The 15,144-nt window shown below is 44.5% G+C and overlaps 1 long non-coding RNA gene across 2 annotated transcripts in view; it reads left to right on the plus strand.

The window, feature by feature from the left end:
• Positions 1-8,618, plus strand: part of LOC137373019 (uncharacterized) — a 241,285-nt gene extending 232,667 nt beyond the window's left edge. For both annotated transcript variants that reach the window (XR_010975554.1, XR_010975555.1), the window contains one exon: positions 8,107-8,618. This is a non-coding gene — a long non-coding RNA (uncharacterized lncRNA). The remainder of the gene's footprint in view (positions 1-8,106) is intronic.
• The last annotated feature ends 6,526 nt before the right edge of the window (positions 8,619-15,144 follow it).

Raw genomic sequence — 15,144 nt, forward strand, 5'->3', positions numbered from 1 at the left:
TCTACAAACATTCACTCCCTCCACCGCCGATGCACAGTGACAGCAGTGTGTACCATCTACAAGATACACTGCAGCAATGCACTGAGGCTCCTTAGACAGCACCTTCCAACCCCACGACCTCTACCACCTCGAAGGACAAGGGCAGCAAATGCATGGGAACACCACCACCTGCAAGTTCCCCTCTAAGCCACACACCATCCTGAATTGGAACTATATCGCTATTCCTTCACTGTCACTGGGTCAAAATCCTGGAACTCCCTTCCTAACAGCACTGTGGGTATACCTACCCGGGTATACCTACCCCACATGGACTGCAGCGGTTCAAGAAGGCAGCTCACCACCACCTCCTCAAGGGCAATTAGGGATGGGCAATAAATGCTGGCCTGGTCAGTGATGCCCATGTCCCATTAATGAATAAAATTTTTTTTTAACGTTGATTCTTCTGCCGAAGGTAACTGCACTGGCTTCTTATAAAATACATTTTTGCATTCTCTACACTGAGAGAAAAATAGTGTGTGTTTGAAATATCTTGATGTACTTTTACATCTGAGAAGTGCAGATTTCCCACTCTGGCTGTCTTATCTGCGGTGTTTGTTCGTCATCACTGTCCAATAAGCTCTGAAACTGTGAGTGATCAGTAGGCAGATTAGACTTGTGATATGGCAATGCCATCAATATCGCATGTTCTTCTGGCTACACTCACTATTTCTCTCAGTGTAGAGAATGCGCAAATGTATTTTGGAAGAAGCCAGTGCAGTTACCTTTGGCAGAAGAATCAATGTTAAATATGTAATCAGGTTCTTCTGGCTGACAGCGCTTGTTACAGTTTTGCATGTCAGTACATTCAGTCTCAGGAGAAAAGAGCTTCAGCCTTACACTAAATGCAGTACAAGTTTTGCTGCAGTATTGACTGACACAAGAAATTCACCATCCCCCATTTCTGTCATGACCTCTGTCAATGCTCTGCAACTCATAACAGAAGAGTGTCACCTTGTATTAAAGTGTTCGTTTCACTCTGTGGTAGCCTGCCCGCCTACCTTTTTAGTCCATTATAACTTCAGCCTCACCATCGAGTCAGACTCATAGGGGTGAAATTTGATGCAGGGGCGTGGGGTGTAGCACAAAATGGGTGATAGTGAATTGACAGAATCCACAATAGAAAGGAAAATTGGGCAGGGTGTGCAACAGTCTGCTGATTCACTAATTCCCACTTTGCACTTCTGCCCAAGGCCAATTCCACCCCCAGTAATCAAGGAAGATGCACCTGTGCAGTATTAAAGGAGTAGTGCACTGTCATACGTGTCATCTTTCAAATGTGATGTTACACTGAACTCCTGTCTTCCTGCTCAGGTAACAGATCCCACAGCATTATCTGAAGAACAGTAGGGGTGGAATTTTGTGCATTTTAAAACATAATTGAGGGTCGGGACCATTTCTGGTCTCCACATTTAAGAAAGGATATATTTGCACTAGAGGGAGTGCAGCAAAGATTTACTAAATTGGTCCCTGGGATGAGGTTGTTGTCCTTTGATGAGAGGCTGAGTAAATTGGGCCTGTATTCTCTCGAGTTTAGAAGAATGAGAAGTGATCTAATTGAGACATACAAGATTCTGAAAGGGTTTGATAGGATAAAAGCTGAGAGATTGTTCCCACTGTTCAGGGAATCTAGAACACGGTGACACAGTCTCCAGATAAAGGGCCAGTCATTCAGGACTGAGATGAGGAGAAATTACTTCACTCAAAGGGTTGTGAATCTTTGGAATTCTCTACCCCAGAGGGTTGTGGATGCTCCATCATTGAATATATTTAAGTTTAGTTTAGTTTAGTTTAGTTTAGAGATACAGCACTGAAACAGGCCCTTCGGCCCACCGAGTCTGTGCCAACCATCAACCACCCATTTATACTAATCCTACACTAATCCCATATTCCTACTACATCCCCACCTATCCCTAAGGCTGGGATAGATAGATTTTTGGTCTCGCAGAGAATCTGGTCTACTTCTGCTCCTATTTCTTGTGTTCTTGCGTTCTTGTGGCCCTGCTGGAACCCAAACTGAGCGTCAGTGAGCAGTTTGTTGCTGTTTAAGTGGCGCTTGAAGGCACTGTTGATGACACTTTTCATCACTTTACTGATGACTGAGAGTAGATTGATGGGACGGTAATTGGTCGGATTGGATTTGTCCTGCTTTTTGTGCACAGGACATACCTGGGCAATTTTCCACATTGTCAGGTGGATGCCAGTGTTGTAGCTGTACTGGAACAGCTTGGCTGGGGCGTGGCTAGTTCTGGAGCACAGATCTTCAGTACTACAGCCAGAATGTTGTCAGGGCCCATAACCTTTGCTGTATCCAGTGCCTTCAGTCGTTTCTTGATATCACATGGGGTGAATCGAATTGGCTGGAGACTGGCATCTGTGATGCTGGAGACCTCAGAGGAGGCCGAGATGGATCATCCACTTGGCACTTCTGACTGAAGATGGATGCAACTGCTTCAGCATTGTCTTTTATATTGGTGAACTGGGCTCCCCACCATTGAGGATGGGGAGATTTGTGGAGTCTCCTCCTCCTGTCAGTTGTTTAATTGTCCACCACCATTCACAAATGGATGTGGCAGGAGGCTGCCTGCATGTCTTCCATCCAATTAAAGATCCCTGAGGCTGCAGGTCCAATCAGAGAACCTGCAGCCTTGGAAGGACAGTAATCCCACTGTCAGAGTCCGGCTTGCCACTGTCGGAGGGGTAACACGAGGGCACCTCCAACTTGAGGCACCCTCTGAAAAGGTATTCCATTGAATAAAATAAATGATGGCCACAGCTGCTAGGCCACAGCAGGGGAGGGGAAACCTCTCCACAGGATGGCCGGCAGCTGCATCTGTGGCCCGCTGATGGCTGCAGCTCGGGTGAGTGTGGGGGTGGGTGGTGAGTGTAGGAGGCCTGATAGGCCCTCCAGGCCAGCCATGGGCAAGCGCCTCCAGGCACCTGCTAGGTTTGGCCCTCAGTGGGATGGAGGGGGTGGGGGGGCGCATCCGCCACCAACTTGCTTAATGGGCAGATAATTAAGCAGATTGGCTACCTGCTGCTGCTGGGTGGGTAGCCTCTGCCAGCAAGGAACTGCCTCCAGGAAGATTGGCCGGAGATGCAAACATGTCAGCCCGCTGGCCCGATGCTTATATCTCAGAAATTCCTCCCGGTGTGACCTCTAATCCGGCTCCTGCGGGACCAGGAAGATTCCACCCTAAGTGCCTAATCAACATTCCCCTCCAGGAAAGGAGATTATCTGGTCATTCCTTAATTTGTTTTCTGGAACCCTACTGTGAATAAATTGCCTGTCACTTTTCCTATGGGATTGCAGCTCAAATGTAACCTTTTGGTGTAAAGTGCTTTGGGACGGATAAGATATTGTAGAAATGCAAATTCCTCTTTTTGTTCAAAAGAATGTAAATTGGGCCCAAATATCTTCCAATCTATTTACTTTCTCCCCTTAATTAAAAGCAAAATACTGCAGATGCTGGAAATCTGAAATAAAAACAAGAATTGCTGGAAATACTCAGCAGGTCTGGCAGCATCTGTGGAGAGAGAAGCAGAGTTAACATTTCAGGTCAGTGGCCTTTCATCAGAACTAGCAAAGGTTAGAAATGTAATAGGTTTTAAGCAGATAAATAGGGGGTGGGGCAAGAGATAACAAAAGGGAAGGTGTTGATAGGACAATGTCACAGAGGATAACTGACCAGAAGGTCATAAAGCAAAGGCAAACGGTATGTAAATGATGTGCTGAAAGACAAAGCGTTAGTGCAGAGAGGGTGTTAACTGACTGAAAAAGAACAGCCCTGGCCCAAAGCACAAACATGAAGAAAAAGTGGGCAGGTTCATGGTAAAAAAAAAAGAATGATGAAACAAACTAAAACAAAATAAACAAATAAAAAAGAAAAAATAAGCAAAAATAAAAAGGGGGGCCCGACATGCTCTGAAATGATTAAACTCAATGTTCAGTCCACAAGGCTGTATTGTGCCTAATCAGTAAATGAGATGGTGTTCCTCGAGCTTGCGTTGATGTTCACTAGAACACTGCAGCAAGTCCAGGACAGATATGTGGGCATGAAAGAGGGGGGTGGGGTGTGGGGGGGTGGGTGTTGAAATGGCAAGCAACCGGAACCTCGGGGTCATCTTTTCGGACTGAGCGGAGGTGTTCCGCAAAGCAGTCACCCAATCTGCGTTTGGTCTTCCCAGTGTAGAGGAGACCACATTGTGAGCAGCGAATAATATACTAAATTGCAAGAAGTACAAGTAAATCGCTGCTTCACCTGAAAGGAATGTTTGGGGCCTTGGATAGTGAGGAGAGAGGAGGTAAAAGGGCAGGTATTACACCGCCTGCGTTTGCGTGGGAAGGGGACGTGGGAAGGGGACGAGGTGTTGGGGGTAGTGGAGGAGTGGACGAGTGTGTCGCGGAGGGGATGATCCCTTCGGAATGCTGATAGGGGAGGGGAGGGGAAGATGCCTTTGGTAGTGGCATCACACTGGACGTGGCGGAAATGGCGGAGGATGATCCTTTGGATGTGGAGGCTGGTGGAGTGGAAAGTGAGAACAAGGGGAACCCTGTCGCAGTTCTGGGAGGGAGGGGAAGGGGTGAGGGTAGAGGTGTGGGAAATGGGCCGGACAAGGTTGAGGGCCCTGTCAACCGCAGTGCGGGGTAATCCTCGGTTGAGGAAAAAGGAAGTCATATCAGAAGCACTGTCGTGGAAGGTTGCATCATCAGAGCAGATGCGTCAGAGATGGAGAAACTGGGAGAATGGAATGAAGTCCTTACAGGAAGCAGGGTGTGAAGAAGTGTAGTCGAGGTGGCTGTGGGAGTCGGTGGGCTTGTACTGAATATTAGTAAACAGCCTATCCCCAGAGATGGAGACAGAGAAGTCAAGGAAGGGAAGGGAAGGCAAGTGTCGGAGATGGACCATGTAAAGGTGAGAGAAGGGTGGAAATTGGAAGCAAGTTGATAAAGCTTTCCAGTTCGGGGCGGGGGCTTGCTGCAGTGTTCCAGTGAACATCACGCAAGCTCGAGGAACAGCATCTCATTTACCGATTATGCACGCTACAGCCTACCAGACTGAACATTGAGTTCAATATTTTCAGAGCATGACGGGCCTCCTTTTTATTTTTAGTTATTTTTTCTTTTTTATTTGTTTATTTTATTGTAGTTTGTTTCATCATTTTTTTTTTAACCATTTGCCTGCCCACTTTTTTTTTATGTTTGTGTTTTGGACCAGGGCTGTTCATTTTTCTGTCAATTAACACCCTCTCTACACTAACACGTTGTCTTTCAGCACACCATTAACATACCGTTTGCCTTTGCTCCATGACCTTCTGGTCAGTTATTCTCTGTGACATTGTCCTATCAACACCTTCCCTTTTGTTATCTCTTGCCCCATCCCTGCTTTATTTGCTTGAAACCTATTACATTTCTAACCTTTGCTAGTTCTGATGAAAGGTCACTGACCTGAAACATTAACTCTGCTTCTCTCTCCACAGATGCTGCCAGACCTGCTGAGTATTTCTTGTTTTTATTTACTTTCTACCTTGCTGGTTTATTTGCTCTTCCCTTTTTTAATAAATGTACAATAATAGCAGATTAGTTATAATTTCAGTTTAGCCATCCTGCTTTGTCTTTCTAGCTGCATGTGATGGAAGTCAAATATAAAGTTTGCTTTGATAGCTCAGTATATTTACCCAGAGGCTGAGCCACACCGACCAGGCAGGCCTCAGGTCAGATTGCTCGTTGTCCTGAGTTAATTGATCTCGGATGGGGCAGTAATAATTGGCCTGAGATTAGAGAGGGGAAAATTGGTTAGGCTTTTTTTGCTTCAGTTACTCTCCACTGACAAAAGTTCAAATGTAAACGTCAGGTGAGGACAGGCTCAGACCTGGAGGTCATGCCCCCTCTCGCTCACACCCACCCCCACCACCCCTGTAATCAAATATCCTGCTGACAGTCTTACATCAATAATGGCCACTGCAGCAAGGTACCAATGGCTGGCTGGTTCGAGTGGAACCAGAAACCATAAAGGAGTGAATAGGTAGACCGAGAAAACTGCCAAAGAAACTAGACAAAATTATAGAGTTTGGATGATGAATGACAACCAGCCTTTCAAAGAGCATCATCATACAGGCAGAAACGCTCTGCGATCAGGTTGCACCAAAGGTTAGGAACATTTTCTACCTATTGGCATGCATATTACATTTGTTAATCCTCAAAGAATGTGCTAAACACCTGGCATTTTTTGAGTGGCTGCCAAGGACAAGTTGTTCAGACTATTTTGTTCTGCTGCCTTTATTAATAGAAGTCTTTTTGATACATGGAACATCAAAAAAGTAATTGGTTTACATTCCATTCTGTCCCCCGGCGGCTTTTTGCTGCGATCTGTCACCAGGCATGTATCATAGCCGTATGTTTGACAGTTGCTTTTTGTGACTTCAAGGTGTGCACTCATGTGATCGGACCACACCTCAGTAGATAATAAGCTATATTGTCCACAGTGTTTGTGGGTGAATTTAAGTGTACAGTGGTGTAGAATGGAGTAAAATCTAGACAAATGACTCAGCATTCCTTGCAGAATTTTTAATGAATAAATATACAGTGGGGAACAAATACATGCAAATCATGCTTCACCTGCTTGCCAGGACTAGTGGATGAAATTAAGAACTATAGTTATTCTAAATTTGACTGATCTCCTACAATATTGTCTCCTCCATTCACCTCTGTGGCACCCACTGCCTTGCTGTTCCACTCTGACTTGTCCCAATGCAATCACTGTATCTCCTCAAACAGCTTTCCATCCCATGTCTCTGCTTCATCTTAAGACTTCTCTGATTTGTCATCTACCAGCCAGCCTTAGGCTGGGATCAGCTAAGCTAATGCTATCCAATTCTACCTCTTCACCCACCCATAACTACTGCAGCACTCTCTAACTATCTCTGTCATATTTCATAGAATCTTTCAGCACAGAATGAGGTCATTTGATCCATCATGACTGTGCTGGCTCCTTGAAAGAGCTAACCAATTAGGCTCATTCCCACACTCTTCCCAATGGCTCTGCAATTATATTCCTTTTCAACTACATATTCAATTCTCTTATGAAAGTTACTATTAAGTTTGCTTCCACCACTCTTTGAGATTCTTACAACTCATTACAAAAAGAAATCTCCTCTGCCTGTCTCTGATCTGCGTATCTCATTCTCAGGGGATAGAGGCTCTGGCAGCAGCTCGAGCTCATGTGGACCTTTGTACAAAATCAACAAATCCAAAGAGAAGATAAATATCATTAAGCACACATCCATATGTATATATATTTATAAATCACAGGCTTAATAGCATGGAAATGTACCTTTATTGGTTAGATTGCACAGGTGGCTGCTTGCAATACAGGTGGGTAACTTTGCAAATAATACATCCTACATATCATGGTAACACTACAGGATATTATTGTGGATCTGCCACACAGTAAGAATGACAGGTGTTGCTGCTTAACCACTTTGTATGTGAATTGACAGTTGAGCTGCGATGTTATGTCTTATACTCGGAAGGTGTCAGCCTCAGCTTGGGGTAGCTCTCTCATCTTTGGGTCAGAAAGTCTTGGGTTCAAGTCCTGCTTCTGAGACTTGAGTACATAATGCAGGCTCACACTTCAGTGCAGTATTGAGGGAATGCTGCACTGTCAGAGGGGGATGAGGATGAGAGGTGTCCCGTCTGCCCTCTCAGGCAGATGTAAAAGATCCCATGGCACTATTTTGAAGAAGAGAATGGAAATCCTCCAGGGTGTCCTGACCAATATTTATCCCCGAACCAACATTAAAAAAACCCAGCTTATCTGGTCATTTATCTCATTGCTCTTTGTGGGATCTTGCTGTGCACAAATTGGTTGCCATGTTCTCTACATTTGACCACACTTCAAAAGTACTTCAATGGCTGTAAAACATTTGGGAAATCCTGAGGTCGTGAAAGGCATTATATAAATGCAAATTGTTTCTTTCTATGTGACACCTGTCTTACTACAATGATAACTAAATTCCTGCGTTTCCTAGCTCTGGAGAAAATGTAATGATGTTGCTGCCTTTTTCCAGACTGTTCCAGGTCTAGCGCGGATCCTGTGCATTCCCATTTAACGAGCTGACAACAAGATCATTAACAGCCTGAACTGGTGATTGCTTCGAATCCGGCCAGTTGGCGGGGCCCGTGTTCCCCCCTCCTCTGCAAAATTGCTAACCGTCGGAATGGCGTCAAGAAATTGGCATGACAGTTGGCGTCAGAAAATTGCGTTCCCACCTGCCTTGGATCCTGCACAACCACCCCCCACACACACAATTTGTCCATGAAAATCCTGCCCCTAAAGTCAACAGCAGCACATGATCCGAGTACTGATGCTGGAGGCTGGAGTTGATTGGTGAAGGTGGATACCTGAATATTGTTTTGTTTTATTCCATATTCCATAATTGTATAATCATTCAAAGTGTCAGCACAGGCACAATGGACTGGGTGGACACATTCTGTACTGTATCATTCTGTGATTTAATTTCATTTGTAACATAGTTTGCCTTCCCAGTAAATAAAATGACGTGGATGGTGGATGCACAAATGGTAGATTTTAATGGATGGTAAATCATGAAACACAGCTCACAATCTCCTCGTATGAACCTATGATGAGGATTCCCACTGGAACTGTGCAATCAGAAAATTGGCCTCGCCATCTACAAATGCTGCAAACTTCTGAGGGCCAATTTTAACATCAGGTGGATAACGCAACATGCCCACTGCTTATCCGTTGCTGCCATTTGAGGCCTGGGTTCTTCATTTACATGCCATTGGCACACTTGGGCAGCCAAGTGGGCAACCTGGTGCTGCTCGCCCCAGTTGTGGGAGGGCAGGAAATCAACTACTCTGAGCTGGCTGATAGTCCAAGCCCAGGAACTGAGGCAAAACAACACAATGCCAGAGAGCGGCCATTCAGGCTGGCACCAAGTCATTTTTTTTTAGAGGGGAAAGGAAGGAAGGAAGGACTTGCATTTGTATAGCACCTTTCATATCCTCAGAGTATCCCATATTGTATAATTACCTTTAGGAGTGATGTTCCTTTAAGATCTTAGTATGCTGATGAGTTAAGTACAGGGATGCAGTCATGTGACTACAAGCCAGAGTCACTCTGCAACTGAAACACCCAGAGGCAGATTCTGTAAATAGTTTGCTCTGTACTGTACATAATAGTTTAGCTGTAATAAACCTGTTTGAGATGTTCAGAATAACTGGACTCCGCAGGCTGGATTTTAAGCAGTCCTCAACGTCATGATCTGTGGCGGGGGGAGCCTGAAGGTGGCTCCGGATGAGGCCTGCCATGGTCCTCGACGCTGGCGGGGCCCAGCTTGATCCTCCCAGCGCCGGCGAGGCTACGTGGCAGCCCCCCCCCCCCACCCCTCCATAACTGGGTGACTGTACCACAATTTAAATATGCAAATCAATAAAATTAATAAATTTAAATACACCTACCTCCAATATTGAGGGCCCACCCTGATCTTCGGTGCGGTGACCAGCATTCCTGCGCCTTCAGATCCCCATCCGGGGAAACGTGGCACTACATTGGTGAGGGAAGGGGGGGGAGAGGAGGTAAGTTTGTCAGTGCGGGCGGGTGGGTGGCGATGGGGTCAAATATACGTATTGGGTGTAGGAGATGGTGGAGTTTGGGGGGTGGGATGAAGGTCAGGTATAAAAGCTAAGTGTTTTAGGGGGAAAAGGCAAATAGTTATTATAATTGGTATTGGGGGGGGTGTTGGGAAAGGGGCATAAGAAATTTATTTATTTAATTTTGGGGGAAACTTTCTTAAAAAATTTGAATATGCCCTCAGGGCTGGCTGTCCTACAAAAATGACGCCAGCGCTTGCACACAAGCAACTGACGCATTGCCAGGGACGGACAGCCCACCACCTCCATGTGTTTGTGGGGGTGGGAGGGCACCCCAGCTATTTATATGACTTGCCGTGTTTAAGGTCGCGGCAGCTCTTCGGCGCGCGGTCTGCACTGGGGGGGGGCCACCATTTTTTGAGCTCGCCGATGAGATTGGCGGTAGGCTCTTAAAATCCAGCCCCATGCACCCCATTTATGTTGCATCAGATGACATGAAGAACGCATTACACCCAAAGCACTTTACAACCAATGAAATACTTTTGAAGTGTAGTCAATGTTGTAATATAGGAAACATGGAACAATTTGCGCACAGCAAGGTTCCACAAACAGCAATGTGATCATTTGTTTCAGTGATGTTGGTTGAGGGATAAATATTGGCCAGGACATGGGGGATAACTCCCCTGCTCTTCTTTCAAAAAATTCCCTGGGTGATATCCCACCTTGCTAACTCCTCTCAGCCTTCAAAAACCTTTCCAAACACATTCTCTTGGACCTTGCCTTTGGTTCCCCCCTCCCCAGCCCATTTCATCTTTCCTCCTGTTGGATGTCCACCATTCTGTCCCAAGGTAGAGCATTATAGAAGGAGCTTCCCGTACATGAGAAATATTTTAGAAATGCAAAACCCCCTCCTCCCCCCTCAGGAAGGCACACCACATCTGAATTGGACTGCGGCATTTAAATTATGCCATTTTCAGCAAGATGGCATCACCGACAAAGTACGGACCATGATGGTGGCATCATCAGAATGGTCTCATTAATAAAAGGTTTCTTTCAGTCTGCCTGCAACCAAAGTTGTACAAAAGCCTTATTTCTTGAACATGATATAGAGTAGCTCATTGGACCCATTGGGCTGAATCTTGTCAGAAGTAGCGGGAGTGGAGGCATGGGGGTCCAAAAAATGGGAATGGATGGGCTTGCCCAGAAATCCGATGCCATGACTTCGGTTCCGGATTTTGTCAGCAGCGGGAAAGCTCCTAGGCGGCATCACCGCCCCGACACGTTGGGACTGCATTTAAATTGGTGAACTGTTCATGTTAATACATGAAAGTGATTTCAATTTTATGGAGGGTTTGAAATCTAGTCAACAGCGTGCGGGGATCACGTGCCTTCTGATCTCCAACCGTTTAAATGTCGCGGCACCAAGCCTTGGTGACACCATGGAAAAGCAGCTATGGGGAGCTCAAATCCCACCAGAGCAGCTGGGGAAATTAAATTCAATAAATTAAATAAAGTATGGAATAAAAAGTATCAATAATGATGATTATGAAATTACCAGGTTGTTGTGAAAACCCATCTGGTTCACGAATGTCCTTTAGGGAAGGAGATCTGCTCTCCTTACTCAGTCTGGCCCATGTGACTGCAGATCCACAGCAATGTGATTGACTCCTAACTGCCCTCTGAAATATCCTAGCAAGCCATTCAGTCCATTCAAGAAAGTGGCTCACCACCACCTTCTCAACGGCAATTAGGAATGGGCAATACATGCTGGTCTTGCCAATGACGCCCTCATCTTGTGAAGGAATAAAAAAGCCACCCTCAGTGTTGCAATCCATCCACCCTAAATTGTTCTTTCCTCTTACTTCAGCTTCTTGTGCATCACCCCTCCCCCCCCCACTTTGCCTGCCACCTAAGGCCCCATGCTCTCTTAAACCCCTCTGGATTTCCACCTCCCTCTCCTTCTTTAAGAGCTTCCTCAACACCCATTTCTTTAACCAATTTTCTGGTCACACCTCCTAATATCTCCTACTTTAGCTCAGTTCAGCACCAGGTAATATGACCAAGTGCAATAAGAGGAACACCTGCCCAACCACTTCCCCCCAACCTTTGCTGACATCTGGTTCCTTGGACATCAGAAACATTCTGGCCCAAGAGTCCAATCTTCATGTTTGAGCTTTGACAGTGAGTGGGGGTAGAGTATTCAAACATGGAGGAAGTTAATCTTTGTTTTTCTGATACGTTGCATGAGAAAAGAAATTTGCTGTCACTCCGAGTGCTGCAATTACTGAAAGCAATTACTATAACAAAAAAGTCTTTGATGGCATAAAACAAATAAGATGGGTAATTGGGAAAGACATTTTCTGTTTGCTCATGGAGGGATGTACAATTAATTGAGATACAGTCGTCCTCTCTGGTCTCCGAAGACTTTATATGGGGAGATTGGTTGTTGCTCCTCTGGTTTATAATGCCAGTTGAATCCTGCATCTACTTGAAATGTGCAACACATTCTAAGTCTCCCTGAGAGAATTTGATTTGAACTCCAATGCTATAGCCATGCATCAGCTACTCATTCTATGCCCTGTCTGCTTTACAATGCTGTTGCTCATGATAACTCTGACTTCAGCAGATGTGCTTTAAGGTGAGCAAGTATCTCCTGCTGGGTCAGAAGAAACCAAGCCTAGCGGAGGAAGGGGTTTTTCTGAGCCATCCAGAGACAGCCACACAAGCACTGCCACCAGAGGGAATGGCCCTGTCATATATTCTTGGTTGGGGGTGAGGGACTCAGACTTTGTAAACCAACCAAAGTTGTTTTTTAACATTCATTAAAAATTTTCCAGTGGTATGAAGTAAACTCGTAAATTTGCACTTTGTCCATTGCCCCAGTGGAGTTAAATCTACCCCATGATGAAAATGAAGCAGATTCCACTGGGACAGTAGCCTGTGCTATATGCCTGAATAAATGTTAATTTCACTGCTCTAGGACACCTGCTCAGGAACTCAGTTTAAATTATGTGTCCGACAAAACACTTTTGATAAAAACAAAAAGCAAAATACTGCTGGAGCTGGAACTCTGGCATAAAAACGGAAAATGATGGAAACACTCAGCAGGTCAGGCTGCATCTGTGGAGGTAAGAAAAAAGTTAACGTTTCAGGTCTTGTGACCTTTGGAAAAAGGATAGCATATAAGGTTTATGACTCTGACAAACAATGGTCCAACCAGTGGTCCTTAAAGGGATCACAGGAGGTTACCTAACAAAACAATAAGTAAATTATTGAGTTTCTACAGCATTGCTGTCAGTTGGTGCTTGCCTTCCTCGGTTACTTGCCATATACCAACCCACCCCTCCTGCAAGGAACTACCTGCAGTCTGACTGGATGTTGGAGCTGGCTGACTCTTCAAAGGTTCCAACAGATGAGCTGCATTGGGATGCCTGATAACTCACTGGAGTTAGGTGTCAGAGGCCCAAGGCCCAAATTTCCAGCGCAGCTCGGCGCTCGCGTTTGTTTGGGCCTTCCAATCACAATACCCATTTGTCCGGGTTTCTGGCACTGCTTCAATGTCTTGCCTACAATATCAATGACTTATTTTCACCGAATCACCCTTGGAGTGCGGCTTTCACTCACAGGTAATATTCACAGGTCATATACAAAGCAAGAGTCACAGTCTGAGCTTGGTTCGTCATTTGTTGAAAACCTTTTTTGTTTTTTCAACTGGCATTCCAGAAGTTTCACTTTTTAAGAATGAACTCTAGAACCTTTTGGAAAGTTTTTGCCCATGTGCTTATGGTTCGGGCTGATGATTTGACAGAGGCATACTGTCAGTTACTGGGGTTTCCCCATTATACTCTTTAGGATACAGGTGAGCTCCAACTCTGGTAACAATGAGCTATGGTCACCCTCACACTTCCCTCTTACAGTTTGCCACTTTGGAGTTTGGTTATATTCACTCAGCTGTTGGTTATAAAGTTTGTGTTCACAGCAGAGTCAACAGTCACATCCTCGACTTAACTGACAAAATGAGTAGGATTATTGTAGGAGTAGAATATAGGAATAATATACCTTTCAGCCTTTTAAGAAAAACCTGACTGTAGAAAGATAATGACAAATTGTGTGCATTGACAGTACAAAGAATATTAAAAGTTTTGTGAACCTCTGCTCCCTCATTTTGACACAAAAATTATGCAACAAGTTAATGACTTCTTAGGAGTCAACTAAATGCAAACATTTTTAATGTTTGGCTCCATAAAGGACAGACTTTTAGGGCCCCATTTTAACTCTGTGTAAGTGGGTGGGTTTTGAATGTGTTCAAATTGGGCCTTTCACTTCAGCATCAGCACTTCAAAGACACTCAGCTGATGTGCCATGCGTCATTTCACTCCATTAATCCCAGTCCATAAATTTGCATCACATAGACTGCAACAGAAGGATAGTAGTTCTATTTTTTGATTTTCATTGAAAATGTTTGGACAGGTTTCACTCAGGACTGACAAGTCAGAGAACTTGATCCATTTTATATAACACTGAGCAGAAAGTGAGGTAGATTTTTCAACTTGCCAATTGTAAAACCAACATTGTGATGGGTCAGCTGTAGGCAATGGGAATGAAAATAGTGCGGTTTGTATAACACAACACATCCACAACACCAGTTTTAACACTGAGCAGTAAGTCGAAAACCCACTTGAATGGATTTTAAATCTAGAAACCATCAAACTCTATTTTAGGACAGCCTTATAAATATCCACCTTTTACAGAACAACTCCCACCTGTGTTTTGTTTATAAATTTGTTCCTTTAAGTTGAACACCGGCCACAATTTACATAGTAAATCAGTCCAATGGAAACAGTCCGACTTTGAATCTGGTATCAGAGGTCAGTGGCTGAAGAAATACAGGAGAAATTTTCTGGCAAGTAAGAAGACAATCAGAAACTACAGTTGTAAGGTGAAAAGATTTGAGCCAAGCCCTCCAAACAGTGCACGTTTCTAAATCTGTTCATGTTACTTGTATGTTTAGCTTATTTTTGTATATGTATATATATTGTATATATACGGTCTCGGATGTTGGTGTTGCTGGCAAGGCTGATATTTATTGCCTGTCCCTAGACCTTCCAGAAAGGTAGAGAGACCTTTTACTTCAAACACTGCAGTCCATGTGGTGATGGTGCTCCAACGATGGTGTTTGGTAGGGAATTTCAGGATGTTGGCCTAGCCCTGTGATAACGTACTATTGATAACACTGTCTCACTAACGTACTGACCAGCAGCTTTCTCAGGTACTGGGATTTTAAAGTACCAATGTGGCAAATGCCGTCTTACTGGAGGGCTCACAGAAGAAATAATCACTATAAAAACAACAGCAACTTGCATTTATATAGCACCTTTAACATAGTAAATCTTCCCAAGGTGCTTCACAGGAGCATTATCATACAAAATTTGACATGGAGCCACATAAGAAAATATTAGAAATGAAAACAGAAAGTGCTGGAAATACTC

This window comes from Heterodontus francisci, chromosome 8 (assembly GCF_036365525.1).
Source record: "Heterodontus francisci isolate sHetFra1 chromosome 8, sHetFra1.hap1, whole genome shotgun sequence".
Lineage (NCBI taxonomy): Eukaryota > Metazoa > Chordata > Chondrichthyes > Heterodontiformes > Heterodontidae > Heterodontus > Heterodontus francisci.